General features: G+C 43.8%; 1 protein-coding gene across 6 annotated transcripts in view; it reads left to right on the forward strand.

Annotated features, from left to right (window-relative positions):
* The first annotated feature begins 3,619 nt into the window (after positions 1-3,619).
* Positions 3,620-23,104, forward strand: part of LOC138259028 (transmembrane protein 40-like) — a 181,386-nt gene continuing 161,901 nt past the window's right edge. For 3 of the 6 annotated variants that reach the window (XM_069206433.1, XM_069206432.1, XM_069206434.1), the window contains exon 1: positions 3,623-3,921. The gene's annotated coding sequence lies outside the window, so the exon portion shown is untranslated. Of the gene's footprint in view, positions 3,922-23,104 lie in introns of all 6 variants that reach the window. The other 3 variants (XM_069206431.1, XM_069206429.1, XM_069206430.1) reach the window with 3 other exon arrangements.

Raw genomic sequence — 23,104 nt, forward strand, 5'->3', positions numbered from 1 at the left:
ACGTTTTAGAGACATGCAGCATGTTCTAATTCCATTTATTTAGCCACTGTAAGACATGCTTTTTATATACACTTCAGCGCCCAATGGTGTCCATGAGAAGCATTCCCCCCACTTGTGTTATTTCCTGTGAGATTATATAACTACGTGTGCATGAGTTAATGTTTTGCAAATAAATTCCAATGCACTGCGACAGCAAGCAGAAAGTTTCCTGTAGTCCTTCCCATGGACTTTCACAAAATCCTAGATGAATCGTAATGCAAAAGGAGACTGACATATGGAGGCCCATGGGAGGCAAGTTTGTGTTGGTACAAATGTACTGTAGCAGTTTACACTATCATGGATGTCATTAGGGGTGGCAGTTGCAACCACTGGATTGCCCCTTGTGATCCCTAACACTTCTTTTCTGACCCCTGGCATCAAAAGTAGCAAACTCAGACCCAAGAACACAGGGATGTCTCTGCATCATTATAATAATAGTGAATAATATTCTATTATTCACTTTTAGTGTCATAAAAAATGAAGCACACGCAGCTTGAACAGGACCTTTGGTGGTACCTGTGCTAAGTAAAAGTGGTTTTAAATGTATGTTGTGTTTGTGTTTTACGGCGAGAGTGTGTATGTGCAGCACACATGCAAAGTTGGAAAAATGGGAGAATTTAAAGTATTTCTCCTCCTTATGCCTGCCTTGAGGAGATGTACAATTTTTGTGCAAATTCCTTCCTTCCAATGTTTGTAGATAGGGATCTGAATTAAAACCGATGGGCGTAGCATGAGAAACACCACGCACCACCCACGTAACCTCCCAGTAATGCAAAGTAACACAAAGCAGTGCATAGTCCAACTTTGTGTAACTTTGATATACTATCCAATACAAGTCCTGCGTTGAACAGTAAAACCCACCCTAAAAAGAGAAAGAATAAGAATGTATAAGAGGGTGTAAGAGAGTGAGTGACACGATGAGTATGATCAAGAAGGTGATATGATGCTTGCAAGTTTATCCAAGGGCAAAATACTGGCACTAGCATGTATTCAGCAATTCATAGCAAGACACCTGTGATAAAATACTGACACTGGCACATTGGGGTTAATTCCTGGCATAAAGGTCATCAATGGTAAAATACTGGTACTGGCATACTAGAGGTACTTTGTGGCATATGACACCCATGGGAAAACTACTGGCATGCTTGAGGAATTTTGGGGGATGTGGACACCAGTTTTAAAATGCAGGTACTAGCATAAGGAAGGTAATTTATGACATAAAGGTGGAAAACCTGGCATATGGGAGGGTGGCAACCATGATAAAATGCTGGCCCTGACATACTGAGAGACTTTTTGACATAAGGGTCCTCTATGGTTTATAGGTGGTATTAACTGCAGAATTCTGACACTGGTGTATTCTATGTCATTTTTTAATATAAGAGGGTACCTGTGGAATATGGGGTCACACATAACAAAATGCTGGACCTGGCACAATGTAGGTATTTTTTTTTACATATAGCGACATCCAAACCACGTTTTAAAAAGAATGGGGTCAACTCCTGTACAATTACATGTTTCATTGGTTTCGCACACAATGAAAGGATTTGAACGAGTGCCATGTCAGTGCCTTTGGCATTTTAGCAAATTTGTGTGAAAACTGTGCTTTAAAATGCACTATTTCACCCCATTCTTTTCTATTTTTTCTCAATGGGAGAACCCCCTAAAAGAGGTCTGAGTAAGGTCTGCTTACTCATTTTGCTCACTCGGTACAATTTAGGGCAAGTATTATGTCCCAGAACTTGCACAGATTAAGTCAGCACCATAATATAAGTGGTATCTACATTAGACATATGTTTGTCTTATGGTGTTAAACGAATCATGCAGTTATCAAGGACCTTTAGCTATTTCAACAGTTCTGATGTTACTGTCATGTGGCATGCCTGCCTGGAAAAAATCAAGGTCAAGACTCATATGTCACTTCCCCTGATGTCATTAAAGTCAAACCGTATGTGATGTCACTTCCGCTACCCCTACCATTTTGGTGTCAACCATCTACATCATTGATGGGATTATGCTGCATATGATCGGTTTACAGGATACACAGGAAGAGCTATTTTAGTGCACAGACTTGAGACACACGTACTAATGGGTCATACGACTCATTACCCAGGCAATGCTATCTGGAGAAGGGTCTTAATAAATGGATCAAGCAGAACATAATGTCTGTGCTTTTTTTGCTCTTCCCACTAATTGAATGTGGGCAATCCTGGAAAAGGTATTTGAGAAACGATGTAAATTGCGTTTTTTTCAACTACAAATGGGAGAAAATGAAGCAGCTGCTTTGTTGGTGGCCGGGGTAAGCTCCGAGAGGCAAAAATATCTTAAGCATTTTTTTCACACGTAATTACAAGATATTTGGATGCTCTGAAGTATTGCCTTAACACTGATACCATTTCTTAGTTGTAGTGGGCAGCTACATTTATGCAAGTTGTTTTCAAATGTTATCTCTCATATCACTCGGTCAGTATTATAATACCATTACGCAACTATTTTCTTCCTTGTTTAACGTCTAAATACAACGTATTTCAGATTTTTTTATGAATTGTAATATTTACGAATATTTTTATTAATCCTATGTAATAAAGATTTTCTTCTGATTTTATTTATGCTTTTTAAAACAAATAGTCATGCATTCTATTAAACAAAGGTTCACTGTTTTATTACAATGAAAATGTCAACTTCCAAGCTAATTCCCTAGTATAGGGCCAGCCATCACGTAACTATGTTGAGAAATCCCTGACTGTTTCATAAAGTCCTCTTACGGTCAATTAATGAGGAAAACAACTGGTCTATTCTCACGAGCCCTGTTTAATGGTACTGTGTCCTGGCTGTCGTTAAATAGCTGTAATTCTAAAATGAAAACGAGCATAGCTTAAACCGGACTATATGGATCTTCAAAGAGTGATATTCCGTATACACTGCTCTATATTCTAAACTTTCCATAAACACTGACAACAGATTGTAGAACCCCGAATGAAGAAAGGCGTACTCAAATCTGCTAGATTCCAGACCTGTGAATCTCAATGTTGCAACATGTTTGGACGGCTCGCCCGTCAATACCGTCAATACCGTGACTCAAACCAGCAGAACTGGTCTGGCAGTGCACGCATGTCGAGGCTTCGACGGCATCCTTAATATTCTAACTGCCTCGACATATGTGAAAAAATAGCTCCCATTTTATAATGACAAAGTGGACTTGAAACGGATTATCGTATAACGAGAAAGGGCACAGAAGGATAATGTTTGAGCGCGTGGCTGGAATAAGGAACATCTTTTCACCAGAACCCCTTGAACTGCTTACGTTGAGTTTTTTGGGGGGGAGGCAGGGGTTGGGAGTATTAATTCAGCTTAGCATTGCTTATTTCCCACTGCTGTAACTCTACGGAGGTTTCTTTATCCATAAATGACACTAGATTGTTGACTCCTTTACCGCGAGCAGTACTAGAGCACGTGGAATGCTCACGTTGCAGGATCGCTGTCAGGTAAACACACACTGTGATGCTAGGAAGAAATCTTTGCTGTCCTTCTTTTGTGTCACTCATCCTCAGATTGCTCAGGTGTATCTGCCCCGCCCGCCTCCTTTTATGAAACGAACTGATCTGCTCCAAGACCCACCCACAGAATTCGGAATGAGCTGGAGACTAGACGTCACCCAGACTATCCAAAAGCAAAAAAGACAAGCCGAAACCAAGAAAAGGAGGTAGACGAGAAAGAAGGAAAGGCTGGCTGGGCTTCTCCTGGAAAGTGTTCTTCTGCTTTTACACTGTCAGAGCGTCTCAGGTGTCGTAGGTCAGGCAGAGACACTCTTTGAGAATCACTGGCCTGTACCACTCTAACAATAGAAGCAGGAAGGAGCCACTCTGAGCAGCTCGGATTTCAAAGGTTAGTACCAATGTTTTGAGAATGTCTGATGTCACTTGGATGGGTACCACTCTCTCCAGGTGTTGCAGGTTCCTGTTACTCCCAGTCCTGGTGGATCCAGGTTACACTGATTAGTACCACTTTATTTAATGTACTCCCGGTTAGTGGCATTTCCCCAGGATCTTATCTAGTGTTATACTGTGCCATGCAAAGACCATCAGGCTTTGCATGTCTTGGGGATACCTGTGTGGCATTTACCTTGGGGGCCGAGTTCCTCATGGCAAGCCATTCTTGTGGGCTCACAGGTGGCACAGGTTAACTGCCTGTCTCAGATTTCAGGTGTTAGTACCATTCACACAAAAAATTAAAGAAGTCATAGATTAGTGTAACTCCGTGTGTCTCAGATTTCACATATTAGAGTCATTCACAGATGATTTAAGGTATTACAGGATAGTGTAATAGTGGGATTCAGGTTTACTTTACTGTAATTTAAAGGAGATCTCGGGCATAAAAGGTTAGTTCAACTGCAGGTTTCTGGCTTCACATGTTAATCACAGGAGATCTCTGGAATCACAAGTTGTGTAAATCTGCAAATCTCAGGTTTTACACGTTAGTATCATTTGCCGATGACATTAGATGTCACAGGTCAGATTTCACTTGTTAGGGTCATTCTTAGAGAATGTGAGGTAGGGCATGCTAGTGTAACTCTGTGGGTCTCATGTCGTTGCCATTTGACGAACATCTCTGACACCAGGGGCTAGTGTAACTGTATATCTCAGGTTTCACATGTTAGTATCATTCACCAAAATCATCTGGTATCACAGGTTAGTGTAAATCTGTTGGTCTCACGTTTCACTTGCTAATTTCATTCAAAGGCGATCTCTCGGGTAGCAGTTCAATGTACTGCAGGTTTCGGGTTTCACAATGGTGTTATTCAATGGACAACTCTGGTATTCGAAGTTAGTGTAACTACTGGTCTCAGGTTTCACATGTTAGTGTCATCCACAGATGTCGGGGATCACGAGGTAAGTGTAATTTCTGCATCTCTCAAATTTCACATTTGTGTCATTTAGAGGGGATTTCTGGGATTACAGTTAGGTACAGCTTGCAGGTCTTGGGTTTCACATGTTGGTATGATTCAGAGAACATCTCGGATGTCACATGTTAATGTAATGATGGGTCTGAGGTTTCACATGTTAATATTTTTCACAAAACATCCCTGGTAGCAGAGGTTCACAGTGTGGGTCTCAGGTTACATATGTTCGCGTCATTCTCAGTAGATCTCTGATATTATTGGCTAGTGCCTTTGTGACCTGATCTGGGTATGAACAGATGTGCCTTCGCAGAGAATCTCAGGTGTCACAGGAGTGTGCTGCTCTCTGAGGATTTGGTGTATCACCGAATAGTGCCTCTCTCCACCGGGCTCAGGTATCGGAGGCAGGGCCAGCATTGAGAATGGGCGAGCTGAGCTCAGGCCCACGCTGTCAATATTCTGAGGGGCGCATGGAACTGCATGTATTAAGATTATGCCAATAGCAGCGCCCTTCTCATCTTGCCACAGCCTTGTACCTGCCTGTTCGTTTCTGCCTGATTTGTCAGTTTAAAGTGGTTTCAGTCCTTCATTACCATACCCTGGGCAAAGTTTTTAGCGCCCCTTTAGCCCCCTTCCTTGTCCTCTCACCCCCGCTGACACACATCAACAGCACCACAGTCTGTGTGAGGCAGCTAAATTATCGGTGATTTAGGTGAGCTGAGGGAGGTCTGGTGGTGTTTGTGTTCAGGGGCCGGTCACTGTTCATCCAGGGACTGACCAGTGAACACAAAAGGGCACCCCTGCTGCCCCATTTAATTCACTGCTATCAGCAAGGGCGCCTAATTTCTCTCCCCAATCCAAAGGCGCTATTTTAGCAGAGGCTGGCTCTGATCACTTGTTACTGACCTGTGAAGTGTTCACGAATCCTAAATTAATGCCACCTTGAGAATATAACACATCAGAAGTTGATCAAACTTTCACAGAGACTCAGGGGGCCTTACTAAATTGTTGCTTACTAGAGGTCTTAATTCTGACAGGCATATGCTGTTCTGAGGATGTCAGGTATTGTGGCTGTAGTCATTCTTAGTCATAAAAAATTACCTTCACTGTAAGTTTGTCAAATGTTACAGGTAACGCCGGTCACAATATTTTCTATCAGTGATAGCAATATGAATCAGGGTGAGTTACTAAGAGGCAGGTGGTGCACTGGATTACATTACTGTAATACTATGACTAACACTGATTTGTATTGTATGACGTATAGTGATGATACGTGTAGATGTGAGTTGGATGACAAATAAGAGTTTAATTAGCTAAGTTTGACTTTGTTTATAAGTAGTGCATGAGGAGAGACATGGGATTATCATTAGATAATGAAATTTCAATCTGCAAGGATGTGTGGAGGGAGATCCACCTGAAGACAGACAGAGATAGCTGAGTATTTTTATTTTATTTAGCAGAGGATGACTGAATAGCACAAATTTAAATGTTGTTAGAAATGGGGTCTCTAGTTTGCAGTGGTTTGCACCATGTCCAAGTAGGGACCCTCACTTTAGTCAGGTTAAGGGAGTCACACAGCTAAAATAGCCCCTGCTCACCCCCTTGGTAGCTTGGCACAAGCAGTCAGGCTTATCTCAGAGGCAATGTGTAAAAGCATTTGTACACACACACACACACACAGTAACACAGTAAAAACACCACAAACATACTCCATACCAGTTTAGAAAAATAGCCAATATTTATCAGAATAAAACAAGACCAAAACAACAAAAATCCACCATACACAAGCAGAGATACGAATTTTCAAAGATTAAACTTCAGTATAGCTCTTAGAAACACAATAGATCCAACGGGGGGCTATCACGACATTGTACGCGGAGGCTTCCGAACAGTCGGATGCCACTCGCAAGGGAGTGCAGGCTGGTCATGGAGTCACACAGACCCCCAGGTACAGTACCTTTCAAAAATGATAAAACAAAGACGGTAAGGTGAAGCGTTGCTGGAGCCGGCGCGGTGTTGGTTCCTTACTGCTACGAGGGAGGTGGGGGCATCGGTTCCTTACTGCGAAGCATGAGAGGTGAGGTGTCAGTTCCTTACGGTTGCAGGGGAGGTGTTGTGGCTTCGTGGCGAGGCATTGTTTCCTTACAATCCGGCAGGGTAAATGAATCCAGCAGGTAAAGACATGTGGCGTCGACTTCACGGTCTCACGATCACACGACGGAGCCACAGCTGCTGCGAGGGAGTTGGGTGTCCCGGACATCAGGGACACAGCACTCAGGACTCAAGATGTGGCGGGACTTTGGAGTTGCTCCAGCGGCCTCGGGCCTGTGGCGTTGTTTGTGGTTGTTCCATTCAGCAGGGACCACAGCTCCAGGTGCAGGCAAAGGTGCAGTTGGACAGCGGCACCAGTTCCGAAGTTGCTCTGGAGTCAATGCACTTAGTTTCTTCTTGTTTTCACCAGAACTCACTTCCAAGGGCTCAGGACCTGGATTTGGCACCACGTGGCAAGTCAGAACTCTCCGCAAGAAAGTCCAGGTGCTAGCAGATGAAGTCTTTGATGTCCTTGAGCCTTCTAACAGGAGGCAAGCTCAGTTCAAGCTATTGGAGAACCATGGAAAGCAGGATGTAGAAAGCTAAATCCAGTCCTTTCACTCCCAGGACAGAAGCAGCAAGTAGCAGGCCAGCATAGCAAGGCAACAGACAGAGTGGCAGTCACTCATCCTGTAGCATTCAGCTCTTCTTCCTGGGAGAATGTCCTCAGTCCAGAAGTGTTCTGAAGTTCTGGTCTCAGTGGCCTGATACTTATACTCATTTCTGCCTTTGAAGTAGGCAAACATCAAATGAAAGTGTTTGTAGTGCACAAGACTCTGTCTTTGTTGCCCTAGCCCCAGACACACTCCAGAGGATTGGAGACTTATTTGTGTAAGGGCTGGTCCAGCCCTATTTAGGTGCAATGTCCGCTCCTCCCTCTACTGTAGCTTAGGAAGACCCATCAAGGTATGCAAGGCACACCTCTGCTCCCTTTGTGTGACTGTCTAGAGTGAATTCACAAACAGCCCAACTGTCATCCTGACACAGACGTGTATTCCACAGACAGGCAGAGGCACAGAGCAGTTAAGCAAGAAAATGCCCACTTTCTAAAAGTGGTATTTTCAAACTTACAATCTAAAAACCAACTTCACCAAAAGATGTATTTTTAAATTGTGAGTTCAGAGACCACAAACTCCATTATCTCTATCTGCTCCCAATGAGAAATCACACTAATAAGATATTTCAAGGCAATCCCCAAGTTAACCTATGGGAGAGATAGACTTTGCAATAGTGAAAACCGAATTTAGCAGCATTTCACTATCAGGATACGTAAAACACACCAGAACATGTCCTACCTTTAAAATACACTTCACCCTGCCCATGGGTCTGCCTTGGACCTACCTTACATATGTAGTAAGAGGGAAGGTTTGGGCCTGGCAAGTGGGTACACATGCCAGGTCGAACTGGCAGTTCCAAACTGCCCACACAGACACTGCAGTGGCAGGTCTGAGACATGTAGACAGGACTACGCTTGTGGGTGGCACAATCAGTGCTGGAGACCCTCTAGTAGCATTTGATTTAGAGACCCTGGGCACCTCTGGTGCACCTTACAAGGAATTTGCTAGTAAATCAAATATGCCAATCATGGATAAACCAATCATAAATACAATTTTGACAGAGTCCTAAAGCCAACAAAAACAGGTCGGAAAAAATAGAAGGAAAGAGGCAAAAAGTTTGGGGATGACCCTGCCAAAAGGGCCAGGTCCAACATAATATGAAAGAAGGAAATTTAACAAAAAAGTCAGTGACTATTATCAGAGATTGTGTCTGGAGCCAGATTTGTCTAAATTCATTATGTAAATAATTTAGTTAAGCAATAACATTATTCATTCTGATGGTTTACATTATTATCATTATAATTAGTAACTGGTCCACATTTCAGGATGAAACACTTGTTTTCATGACTACATGACTACCTTTGACACGTTTTAATGCCACCACAAATTCACATAAGTTACATATCAGATTTCGCCACTTCTTTATACTTGGTGAATTAGGGTTAATCCAGTCTAGAGCTATGCAAAATTTCGCCACAGCAATAGCATTAAATACAAAGAATATATACTTATGAGGAATTTCGTCATCGGTTCCAAACTTAATACATTCAGTTGTATAAATTGAATCATGATGTATAAAATCAGCAATAACTGCTGTAACTTTAGCCCAACACTCTCTTAGGCACAAACACATTAAATTTATCTGCACCTACATGATTGCATCAAGTGCTTTAGAATCACTCCTGCACTTCCATGAAAAAAGTTTTTTGGAAAGAATAATGCAACATATTTCATATTTTGAAGTGCTGTCACCATAGACTGGCGACGCTGAAGCTAAAGTACCCCATGTTTAATGCTATAGCAGTTTCTTCTTCACATAAATCATAGTCTAATTTCTCAGAATATTTCATAGATAAACTATCCTTATGAATATCTGCAGTGTTACTGAAAATATTATAAAACACCTAAATCATAATATGTGTTTGAATGGTTTTCAAAGGTTTTATTAAATCAGTTTTGGGTGACATTTCAAATTTCATTTTCCAAATATTAGCCCAGCAACTCTAGATATTAAAAAAACTTAGCCTGCAGCAAACAGTATTTCGATCATCTGCCTGAAAAAGATCACAGAAGTTCCTCATAGTTTAACTGCCCAACTGGTGAAAGATCTGATTATGACCATGAGTTTAATATATAATCTTGAAAGATACTTGGAAGTGGTGGATATGGAGCAATGGAGGATAATGGTTTACTGCCAAAACAATGCCCATTTATTTCAGAGAGTCTTAACTGCTAGAATGGCTTTGAACTGGAAGTTTCATCAACATGAGTTATCAAATAAATCCTTACATTTGACTCAAGAATTAGTTGATACATTGTAGAGTACTGGTTTTGTGAACCTATAACTAATCCAGCCATATGTTGAGCCATAACAGCCCAATAGTAAAACTGAAAGCCAGGGAGCGCTAGCACCCCTCCTCTGAAGATAGGTAGTTTCATGAAGATCGTAGCTCTCCTTGCCTTGTGATAGACAAATAAAAAAGTACCAATAACAGATTCAAAGTATCAAGAAACACATCAGCAAAGGAAAGGTATTGATCTGAATAAATACAACAATTTGGGCGCAGTATTCATTTCGTAATGTTGCATCGTCCTGGCAAACTAATGGGATGTTTAGGCAAGTGACAAAAACATGAAACTAATTTTTATAGCAAGGTTGCGAAATTAATTTTAACAATATTACTTATGTTACTATGAATCCTAATACCAGAAATGTAGCATCTTGAACCACCTGTAGATCATTACTCTGTAACCTGTAATTAGAAATAATTTGGCCTCATTATCAGAATATATTCCAGGGTCATCAGCATATGTTGAAACCTTAACACTAATGTAATTGATTATAACCGGTACAATACTTGTGTTCTTTTTAAGAGCTTGCAAATACAGTTCCAAATAAGCGAAACAGTATTGGTGATATTGGATACCCTTGTCTTGTAACATGAGATATGGAAAATGTATTAGAGGTTTTCCCCAAGGCTAAAACCCTGTAAACTGGGGAAATGTACAATGCTTTAATTCTAGGAGCTGAACCCCATCATATTCATAGCCAAGAAAAGAAAATTCCAAGATACCCAACCAAAAACGTTTTCAGGGTCAAGCAAGATCATACCTACTTCTTTATGGCAAATTTGGGCCTCATCGAACATGGCTGTTGTGATTATAACATGTATAGTAGTGTCATGTACAAGAATAAAGCCATATTGTTCTGTACAAACCAATAGAGTAATTATTAATGCTAATTGCTTTGCTAACATATTTGTATAGAGCATAGCATCACTATTAACCAATGATAGTGTTTGATAAGATTTACAGTCACTAGATGGTTTATTCTTTCATAAAAATATCACTATATTTATTGTACTCAATAAGGATGGGACCCCTGCCCCTTAGTAAAGTTCCCTAGCCGCCATCACCATTACATGTATCTGAGCCCTGGAGAAAATCTTGTAAAATTCTGTTGGAATTGCATCTGATCCTGGGGCTTTCCTGCTAGGTAGGATATGCACTGCATGTTTAATTTTATGCAGACAATTACATTATCAACCATCTACTAATCATCCTTCCTCAATTGCGATTGTTTTTTGTTATGTATATGAGTGTGCATTTGGACATATTAGGGTGGCTGAGTGCCGTATGTAGTCTCTGGTAAAAGAATTGACATTGCTGCAAAATAGCATGAGAGCCTCTGATGACGTGACCAGTCTCATCTTTGATTTCAGCTATTGGTGAAATATTGCTACTTTTTTACCTTTGTTGGCTAATGTGTGTATGATTGATTCTCATATTCTTTTGCCTCCCTTCTATTTGGCAGATAGGGGGCAGCAGTGATCAATTTTGTCTTTAACTATCTTATTTACTATGGTAAGAATCTTAATAGCTCTTGCATGTAGTATTTCTAATGAGGATAGCAAAGCTAAATCCATTTTATTATTTTCCATTTCACAAAGGTAAACTCAGACTTTTGACCTAAGTTTAGACCAAAAGTCTAGGTTTAAAACATTTCAGTATCCACAAAGGTAAATTACGAGTAGTATCTTTATGTCCACACTCAGGACATAATCTCCGCACTCGGGGTGGAATCTCTGCACTTGGGGTGGACTCTCCACCCAAGTGTGGAGATTCCACTCCACACCCAGGGTGTACTCTCTGCACCTGGAGTGGAATCTCCGCACTCAGAAGGTTCTCTACTCCGAGCGCGGAGATTCTGCCCCGATTGCAGACATAAATATACTATTGGTAACTTACCTTTGTGAATACCGAAAAGTTGTGAACTTAGACTTTTGGTCTAAACGTAGAACAAGAGTATAAGTTTACTTTTGTGAATCGGGCCCTTCCTCTCTGCCCCCCAGGAAAGCAGAATGATTGATTTGCCAAGGGGGCTGGGGCAAGCACAGACTTATGCACAGGGGGACCGCTACCCCACAAGAAAACCTCCCTGGTGCCTAGGAGGTTGGAGCCCTGCTTGAAGATTGCATGGTCATCGTGATCCACAAACAGAGATGCACTAGGAAAAGACAGGATTTGAAAGGGGACATTGTCCTCTCTCGTGATGAGCAGTTTTTAGGGGGCAGAGGTATACCCCCCACATTGATCAAACTTGAAAGCAGACTGCGTCACTAGCATGGTCTGCTTTCACTTTTGCTGAGCTGTAACAATAGTGCACTGCCCGTGGTGCTCGTAATAGCAAAACAATAAAAAAAAATCAGAATCAGGACATGAGGAAAACTCTTCCTTCAAGTGCTGACTTTGATTTAGGAAAACAAAATGTTTCTGGAGTTTTCACCAGATAAATGTTTTTCCAGTATGGCGGATGACCACGCTGTCAATTTAGTGCAGTGCATATCAATAGGTCAGCCACCACAATAAAGCGGTTAAGAGGCATACCTTTGAAAGTAACCATCAATATGATTTATGAATATTGGCAGGAAATTAAGAAACAACAATCTGTGACTCCACCCCTGGCCGAGGTCAGATAAGCAATAGGCACATTTCAAGCACAGCAAGTCAGCTCCATAAGGAAAACAGGAGGTGTTGTCTGTCTCAAAGTAAATATAAAAAACAGATCTATTCTAGGCTTGTCACCAGACCTTGTTTGGAGTACATAATGGGAAAAACAAACCTAAAGTTTTTTTTACGTATAACAAGAAATACAGATTTTGAAAGCAGGCATGGTTGAATTGCCTCCCAATAGAGCCAACCAATGAAACAGAAAACAATGTCCGGAACCAGTAACAGTTTGCTTTGTTGACACTCACATCAAAGGAAGCATAAGGACTAATTGCACCCAATCTACCCCACAAGATGGAAAAAAGCCCACTGGGCAGTAGGGAATATTTTACATTTTTCTTTTGGGAGAGCACTCCCCATCGACATTGACCTGTGCCCCTTCATACTTGTCCCGTCTAAGCATCGTGCTGTACCCCCACACCAGAACAAGCACTACAGTCTTTCTGCCACCGAGGAGGGGATTTGGTGAATTTAACACAATCTGCCCCTGGGGGCAGAATGCCTTCTAGAACACAGGGAAAAATAAGGAAATAAAAAAAGAAGGTGTCGGGGCTGCCCACCCACATATCAAGGTGAGCCTCCTCTCCAGAGCATGCCCAACAGTCTTCCTGCCCTCCAGGGGCATATTGAGGGAGTTATCTCAATACAACCTTTGGGGACAGAAAACCTACTAGACCCTAGGAAAAAAATTATCAAATAAAAAAAAGGAATGAGTGTGGGGTTGCCCACCCTGGAGTTGGACTGTACCGCCCCCTAGAATGGCCCAACAGAGTTTCACTGTTGATTGTGGCATTTGCTACAATTCTGCTGTTGAGTGTGGGGCAGAAAGCTTTCTAGGCACCAGGGATGCATTTTTTGTTTGTATGCCACCTTGGCATTGGCCCTAACCACCAACCCCAAACCCCCAACAGTATTTTGGTCATTTTGGGGCACAGAGCATCCCCATCTTCTTGTCAAGCAAGAGATCATTTGGATTATTTTGGTGTAGTTATGACATACGAACAAAAAGAGTGGAGATACATTCAAATTCCTCTTACTTGCCATGCTAAATGGCTGTACTGTTCAAGATTATGCTCGGCCACCACTCAAAGAAACCTTGTGAGCTTAGAAATGTCTGAAAATGATAGACCCAGGGGAGTCAAGGGTGGTGTGCCCTGCCTGCATCCCTCAAAGTTCTCTTACTCATAATGCTGCACAATCATAATCATTGGCTAAAATCATATATTTTCTTCACATTTCAGTGACTGAAACTTCTTGAACCTGCAAAGATCCACAAAATTCCTCTGCAGCTGTCCCACGCTTTTGTGGCTTGGCCTAGTACCCACTACACTAAAGGATCCAAAACAAAATGTGGAGACACTTGCAATGGGGTAGCTGTGTCATTTGGTCCCTGGCTCAGTCGTCATCCATGGACATCTGTTTTTGAAAATTAGATAGTTGGGGGAAGTCGAGTGGTAATGTGTCTTGCATGGATCCCATGACGTTTTCTTATCTACAATGCCCTGCAAACCTCAAACTTCCCCTAAAATCACTAATTTTCCTAATATTTTTGTGACAGAAACTTTCGAAATCTGCAGGGATCCAAAGATTTCCTCCTACCCAGCATTCCTACACCTCTCTTTAAAAAAATGCATCTGCACTTATGTGGTGGGCCTAGTGCTTGTCACAGCAATGTATCAAACGTGAAATAATGCAAGTCTCTTTTTCTTTTCAGCATAGCACTCTTTCCACATTTTACCAACAGAAACCAAACTTTTGCTGTTTTGGCTATTTTCTCAGTTCCCTCCAGTGGAATTTGCAACCCTGGCTACTTCAAAAAGAGAATCTCCAAGATCTGGATTTTGCCTGAATACTTTTTATGGTACAAATCTATGATGGCCTACGCACGAAGTTCCACAGATATAAAAAAGAGCTTGACACTGGAGGTAGAAAAACCTCAGCAGCTAAGGGGTTATACTTCATTGATTCTTGCTTTCAGCTTCAGTTACACAAAATCAGATTGCACGCTACAAGATGGAATGAGGAATTTACATGTACTTCAGGAAATAATTTGCCACTATATCACATTTTATTGTCTGCATCTGACGACCCCCAGAGTTTGACTCCTGAGATGGCTGGAATTTCTGCTTTGCCCTGAAACACTGAGTTGTGGGTTAGTAATATTTCCTTATCGCGGAGAGAACCCCAAGGTTACCTTTGCTGTCATGGCACTTCTTCTTGTGGAGTATATGGACTTTCCACACTATGGGCCAGATGTTCAAAATTCCGGGTTTGCGACTCGCAAATTGCGAGTCTGAGCGACTCACAATGTGCGAGTCGCAAACCCGGATGCAGGATGGTGTCCCTGACACCATCTGCGAGTCGCAAGGGGGTCGCAAAGGCCCACCTCATTAACATTAATGAGGTGGGTCACAATTTGCGATCCCCTTGCGAGTCGCAGCACTCACAGGGATGGTGGCCTGCTGGAGACAGCAGACCACCATGTCTGTGACTGCTTTTAAATAAAGCAGTTTTTTGTTGTTGTAATGCAGCCCGTTTTCCTTAAAGGAAAACGAGTTGCAATACAAACGAAAAAATGAAACGTTTTTGTTTCATTACGGACCACTGCCTGCTCTGAAAAAATGTTTTCTGGGCCATTTACAAAGGGGAAGGGGTCCCATGGGGACCCCTTCCCTTTTGCGAACGGGTTACCACCAGTGTGACACTGGTGGTAACAGCAAATTGCTTTGCGACTGCGTTCGCGGTCACAAAACAATTCTGCATCGCGATGCGAATCGCAAATAGGAAGAGGAACACCCCTTCCTATATGCGACTCGCATTCCCATTTTGCGAGTCGGTAACCAGGTTACCGACTCGCAAAATGGGAATGGGCATCGCGATGTGCTTTTTGCATGTCGCAAACAGCGAAATTCGCTGTTTGTGCCATGCAAAACGTTTCCTACATCTGGCCCTAAATTCTTTATGCTGTAATGCCAGAAGATTTGAATGCCCGCAGTTTTTAATGTGGCCGTCCAATGACTTTGATGTCTCTACTGATTTTTTTTATTCAGGTAATCCTCTAATCATGTCGTTCATATTATTAGTACCAAGAAAATACATAATTATTTTGATTAAAAACATTGATGTTTACTTTAAAATTCAACAAATAAAATTAAAACCCCACATTTTTAGCTAATGCCATAATGAATATGTCATTACTTCAACCACCATTTGCTTCTAAGTACCATAAATCAAACCTCAACACTTCATCCCGCCACTTCTTCAACCTTATGCCTATTACATTTAAAATAGTCTTTACTTGGCCCCTTCAATTCCTCCTACCTTTATGCTGACTCCCTATCCTTAACCCCTGACATTTACATACCTTGTCTTCATCACTTTTACTTAAGCCCTCACCATAAAGTAATTCTTCTATTAATGTTAACACTATACTTGAATTTAGCAGTAACCTGACTATATTTAAAAATATTTAATTATATTATTTAAATTACTTTTGGAGAAATAGGGACTCCTAACTCTAACAAGTAGTAAATATTTGATTATATTTAGATGCAATTACATTAAAAACAAAAAAAACATTATGATATGTTCTCCAGTTGGATGGTGAATTATAATAAGCTATTTTTAATTTCATTAACATTTTTAATTAAAACGATATGCTAAATACATTCTGTAAGGAAATGCCTCCTTGGCATGGTTACCCCCTGACCTTTTGCCTTTGCTGATGCTATGTTTTGAATTGAAAGTGTGCTGAGGCCTGCTAACCAGGCCCCAGCACCAGTGTTCTTTCCCTAACCTGTACTTTTGATTCCACAATTGGCACACCCTGGCATCCAGGTAAGTCCCTTGTAACTGGTACCCCTGGTACCAAGGGCCCTGATGCCAGGGAAGGTCTCTAAGGGCTGCAGCATATCTTATGCCACCCTGGGGACCCCTCACTCAGCACAGACACACTGCTTACCAGCTTGTGTGTGCTGGTGAGAACACAACGAGTAAGTCGACATGGCACTCCCCTCAGGGTGCCATGCCAACCTCACACTGCCTATGCAGTATAGATAAGTCACCCCTCTAGTAGGCCTTACAGCCCTAAGGCAGGGTGCACTATACCATAGGTGAGGGCACCAGTACATGAGTACTGTGCCCCTACAGTGTCTAAGCCAAACCTTAGACATTGTAAGTGCAGGGTAGCCATAAGAGTATATGGTCTGGGAGTCTGTCAAACACGGACTCCACAGCACCATAATGGCTACACTGAAAACTGGGAAGTTTGGTATCAAACTTCTCAGCACAATAAATGCACACTGATGCCAGTGTACATTTTATTGTGAAATACACCCCAGAGGGCACCTTAGAGGTGCCCCCTGAAACCTTAACCGACTATCTGTGTAGGCTGACTGGTTCCAGCAGCCTGCCACAACCGAGACATGTTGCTGGCCCCATGGGGAGAGTGCCTTTGTCACTCTGAGGCCAGTAACAAAGCCTGCACTGGGTGGAGATGCTAACACCTCCCCCAGGCAGGAGCTGTCACAGCTGGCGGTGAGCCTCAAAGGCTCACCCCTTTGTGCCAGCACCGCAGGACACTCCAGCTAGTGGAGTTGCCCGCCCCCTCCGGCCACGGCCCCCACTTTTGGCGGCAAGGCCGGAGGAAATAAGGAGAATAACAAGGAGGAGTCACTGGCCAGTCAGGACAGCCCCTAAGGTGTCCTGAGCTGAAGTGACTCTAACTTTTAGAAATCCTCCATCTTGCAGATGGAGGATTCCCCAATAGGATTAGGGATGTGACCCCCTCCCCTTGGGAGGAGGCACTAAGAGGGTGTACCAACCCTAAGGGCTAGTAGCCATTGGCTACTAACCCCCCAGACCTAAACACGCCCTTAAATTTAGTATTTAAGGGCTCCCCTGAACCTAAGAATTTAGATTCCTGAAACTACAAGAAGAAGAAGACTGCCGAGCTCAAAAACCCCTGCAGAGGAAGAACAGAAGACACCAACTGCTTTGGCCCCAGTCCTACCGGCCTGTCTCCTGCCTTCCAAAGAACCCTGCTCCAGCGACGCTTTCCAAGGGACCAGCGACCTCTGAATCCTCTGAGGACTGCCCTACTTCAAGAAAGACAAGAAACTCCAGAGGACAGCGGCACTGCTCCAACAGAACTGCAACTTTGTTTCAAGGAGCAGATTTAAAGACCCCTGCAACTCTCCGCAAGAAGCGTGAGACTTGCAACACTGCACCCGGCGACCCCGACTCGACTGGTGGAGAACCAACACCTCAGGAAGGACCCTCCGGCGACTCCGAGACCGTGAGTAACCAAAGCTGTCCCCCCTGAGCCCCCACAGCGACGCCTGCAGAGGGAATCCCCAGGCTCCCCCTGACCGCGACTGCCTGAAATCCACTTCCCGACGGCTGGAAAAGACCCTGCACCCGCAGCCCCCAGCACCTAAAGGAACAGAACTCCTGTGCAGGAGTGACCCCCAGGAGGCCCTCTCCCTTGCCCAGGTGGTGGCTACCCCGAGGAGCCCCCCCTTGCCTGCCTGCGACGCTGAAGAGATCCGTTGATCTCTCATTGAAAACCTCAGAGAACCCGACGCTTGTTTGCACACTGCACCCGGCCGCCCCCGCGCTGCTGAAGGTGTACTTTTTGTGCTGACTTGTGTCCCCCCCGGTGCCCCACAAAACCCCCCTGGTCTGCCCTCCGATGACGCGGGTACTTACCTGCTGGCACACCGGAACCGGGGCACCCCCTTCTCTCCATTGAAGCCCATGCGTTTTGGGCACCTCTTTGACCTCTGCACCTGACCGGCCCTGAGCTGCTGGTGTGGTAACTTTGGGGTTGCTCTGAACCCCCAACGGTGGGCTACCTTGGACCCAAACCTGAGACTTGTAAGTGATTTACTTACCTGACAAAACTAACAAAAACTTACCACCCCCAGGAACTGTGAAAATTGGACTGTGTCCACTTTTAAAACAGCTTATTGTGTTTTATGTAAAAAGTATACATGCTAATGTAATGATTCAAAGTTCCTAAAGTACTTACCTGCAATACCTTTCAAATGAGATATTACATGTAGAATTTGAACCTGTGGTTCTTAAAATAAACTAAGAAAATATATTTTTCTATAACAAAACCTATTGGCTGGATTTGTCTCTGAGTGTGTGTTCCTCATTTATTGCCTGTGTGTATGTACAACAAATGCTTAACACTACTCCTTTGATAAGCCTACTGCTCGACCACACTACCACAAAATAGAGCATTAGTATTATCTCTTTTTGCCACTATCTTACCTCTAAGGGGAACCCTTGGACTCTGTGCATACTATTCCTTACTTTGAAATAGTGCATACAGAGGCAACTTCCTACATTGGTGGATCAGCGGTGGGGTACAAGACTTTGCATTTGCTGGACTACTCAGCCAATACCTGATCACACGACAAATTCCAAAAATTGTCATTAGAATTTTTTTTTGCAATTTGAAATTTTTCTAAATTCTTAAAAGTCCTGCTAGGGCCTTGTGTTAGTCCCAGTTAGCATTTCCTTTTAGAGTTTAAAAGTTTGGTAAAAGTTTGAATTAGAACCTAGAACTAGTTTTAGATTCTTAAAAAGTATTCCAACTTTTAGAAGCATAATGTCTAGTGCAGAGATGAATGTGGTGGAACTTGACACCACACCTTACCTCCATCTTAAGATGAGGGAGCTAAGGTCACTCTGTACACTAAAGAAAATAGTAATGGGCCCCAGACCTTCCAAACTACAGCTCCAGGAGCTTTTGGCAGAGTTTGAAAGAGCCAACCCCTCTGAGGATGGCAACACAGAGGATGATGATAGTGACTTGGAGGGTGATTCCCCCCTACCGGTCCTATCTAGGGAAGACAGGGCATCTCAAGCCCTGACTCCACAAATCATAGTCAGAGATGCTGGTTCCCTCACAGGAGGGACCAACCTCTCTGAAATCACTGAGGATAACTCCAGTGAAGAGGACATCCAGTTAGCCAGGATGGCCAAAAGATTGGCTTTGGAAAGACAGATCCTAGCCATAGAAAGGGAAAGATAAGAGATGGGCCTAGGACCCATCAATGGTGGCAGCAACATAAATAGGGTCAGAGATTCTCCTGACATGTTGAAAATCCCTAAAGGGATTGTAACTAAATATGAAGATGGTGATGACATCACCAAATGGTTCACAGCTTTTGAGAGGGCTTGTGTAACCAGAAAAGTGAACAAATCTCACTGGGGTGCTCTCCTTTGGGAAATGTTCACAGGAAAGTGTAGGGATAGACTCCTCACACTCTCTGGAAAAGATGCAGAATCTTATGACCTCATGAAGGGTACCCTGATTGAGGGCTTTGGATTCTCCACTGAGGAGTATAGGATTAGATTCAGGGGGGCTCAAAAATCCTCGAGCCAGACCTGGGTTGACTTTGTAGACTACTCAGTAAAAACACTAGATGGTTGGATTCAAGGCAGTGGTGTAAGTAATTATGATGGGCTTTACAATTTATTTGTGAAAGAACACCTATTAAGTAATTGTTTCAATGATAAACTGCATCAGCATCTGGTAGACCTAGGACCAATTTCTCCCCAAGAATTGGGAAAGAAGGCGGACCATTGGGTCAAGACTAGGGTGTCCAAAACTTCCACAGGGGGTGACCAAAAGAAAGGGGTCACAAAACCTCCCCAGGGGAAAGGTGGTGAGACAGCCAAAAACAAAAATAGTAAAGAGTCTTCTACAGGCCCCCAAAAACCTGCACAGGAGGGTGGGCCCAGAGCCTCTTCACAAAACAATTCTGGGTACAAGGGTAAAAACTTTGATCCCAAAAAGGCCTGGTGTCGTAGCTGTAGTCAGCCTGGACACCAAACTGGAGACAAGGCCTGTCCCAAGAAAGATACCACTTCTAACTCCACTCCAGCTAAAACTGGAATGGCCAGTCTCCAAGTGGGATCAACAGTGTGCCCAGAGCAAATCAGGTGCCACACTGAAGCTACATTAGTCTCTGAGGGTGGGGTGGATTTAGCCACACTGGCTGTCTGGCCCCCTAACATGCAAAAATACAGGCAGCAGCTCTTAATGGGACAAGTGTAGAGGGCCTGAGGGATACAGGTGCCAGTGTCACTATGGTGACAGAGAAACTGGTTTCCCCTGGCCAATACCTGGCTGGACAAACTTATCCAGTCACCAACGCTGACAATCAGACGAAAGTACATCCCATGGTAACTTTAGAGTGGGGAGTGGGGAGGGGTCAATGGCCTGAAACAGGTGGTGGTCTCCTCAAATATCCCAGTAGACTGTTTGCTTGGAAATGACCTGGAGTCCTCAGCATGGGCTGAGGTAGAACTGAAAACCCATGCAGCCATGCTGGGTATCCCTGAACTGGTGTGTGTCAAGACAAGGGCACAGTGCAAGGCACAGGGTGAAAAAGTAGAGCTGGAGTCTGGAAGAAAGGCCCAGCCTACCAAGAGAAAAGGAAAGTCAGCTGGGAAACCAGCTGCAACACAACAAGAAAAAGAGAGCCTCTCTTCTCAGGAAGAAGTTCTGCCCTCTGAGGGAACTGAGCTTATGGAGCTGGAACCTTATCAGGTTGAGCTCTTGGGCCCAGGGGGACCCTCAAGGGAAGAGTTGTGTAAGGGACAAGAAACCTGTCCTTCCCTTGAAGGCCTTAGGCAGCAAGCTGCTGAAGAGTCCAAAGGCAAGAAAAATGGAACACATAGGGTCTATTGGGAAGATGGACTCCTGTACACTGAGGCAAGAGATCCCAAACCTGGTGCCACTAGGAGAGTGGTAGTGCCTCAGGGGTTCAGAGAGTTTATTCTGACCTTAGCCCATGATATTCCCCTTGCTGGGCATTTGGGACAAACCAAGACGTGGGAAAGGTTAGTCAACCACTTCTACTGGGCCAACATGTCCCAGAAGGTCAAGGAGTTTTGCACCTCCTGTCCCACCTGTCAAGCCAGTGGTAAGACAGGTGGACATCCAAAGGCCCCCCTCATTCCACTTCCAGTGGCTGGGGTCCCCTTTGAAAGAGTGGGTGTGGACATAGTGGGTCCACTGGAACCTCCCACAGCCTCAGGAAATATGTACATCCTAGTAGTAGTGGATCATGCTACTAGGTATACTGAAGCTATTCCCCTTAGGTCGACTACTGCCCCTGCAGTAGCCAAGGCCCTCATTGGTATCTTTACCAGAGTGGGCTTCCCTAAGGAGGTGGTGTCTGACAGAGGTACCAACTTCATGTCAGCATACCTAAAACACATGTGGAATGAGTGTGGAGTGACTTATAAGTTCACTACACCATATCATCCACAAACTAATGGCCTTGTTGAGAGATTCAACAAGACATTAAAGGGCATGATCATGGGGCTCCCAGAAAAACTCAAAAGGAGATGGGATGTCCTCCTGCCATGTCTGCTTTTCGCTTACAGAGAGGTGCCTCAGAAGGGAGTAGGGTTCTCACCCTTTGAACTTCTGTTTGGCCACCCTGTAAGGGGACCACTAGCTCTTGTGAAAGAAGGCTGGGAGAGACCTCTTCATGAGCCTAAACAAGACATAGTGGACTATGTACTTGGCCTTCGCTCAAGGATGGCAGAGAACATGGAAAAGGCAAACAAAAACCTTGAGGCCAGCCAACAGCTCCAGAAGTGTTGGTATGACCAAAAGGCTGCACTGGTTGAATTTCAACCAGGACAGAAAGTCTGGGTTTTGGAGCCTGTGGCTCCCAGGGCACTTCAGGACAAATGGAGTGGCCCTTACCCAGTGCTAGAGAGGAAGAGTCAGGTCACCTATCTGGTAGACCTGGGCACAAGCAGGAGCCCCAAGAGGGTGATCCATGTGAACCGCCTTAAGCTCTTCCATGACAGGGCTGATCTGTTAATGGTAACAGATGAGGATCAGGAAGCTGAGAGTGAGCCTCTCCCTGATCTTCTGTCATCAGACCCTAAAGATGGCTCAGTAGATGGAGTGATCTATTCAGACACCCTCTCTGGCCAACAGCAAGCTGACTGTAGGAAGGTCCTGCAACAGTTTGCTGAGCTCTGTTCCCTAACCCCTGGTCAGACACACCTGTGTACCCATGATGTGGACACAGGAGACAGCATGCCTGTCAAAAACAAAATATTCCGACAGTCTGATCAAGTTAAGGAAAGCATCAAGGTGGAAGTCCACAAGATGCTGGAATTGGGAGTAATTGAGTACTCTGACAGCCCCTGGGCTAGCCCAGTGGTCTTAGTCCCCAAACCTCACACCAAAGAAGGAAAGAGAGAGATGAGGTTTTGTGTGGACTACAGAGGACTTAACTCTGTCACCAAGACAGATGCCCATCCCATTCCTAGAGCTGATGAGCTGATTGATAAATTAGGGGCTGCCAAATTCTTAAGTACCTTTGACTTAACAGCAGGGTACTGGCAAATCAAAATGGCCCCTGGAGCAAAAGAAAAGACAGCATTCTCCACACCTGATGGGCATTATCAGTTCACTGTTATGCCCTTTGGTTTAAAGAATGCCCCTGCCACCTTCCAAAGGTTGGTG

This window comes from Pleurodeles waltl, chromosome 9 (assembly GCF_031143425.1).
Source record: "Pleurodeles waltl isolate 20211129_DDA chromosome 9, aPleWal1.hap1.20221129, whole genome shotgun sequence".
NCBI classification, from domain to species: Eukaryota; Metazoa; Chordata; class Amphibia; order Caudata; family Salamandridae; genus Pleurodeles; species Pleurodeles waltl.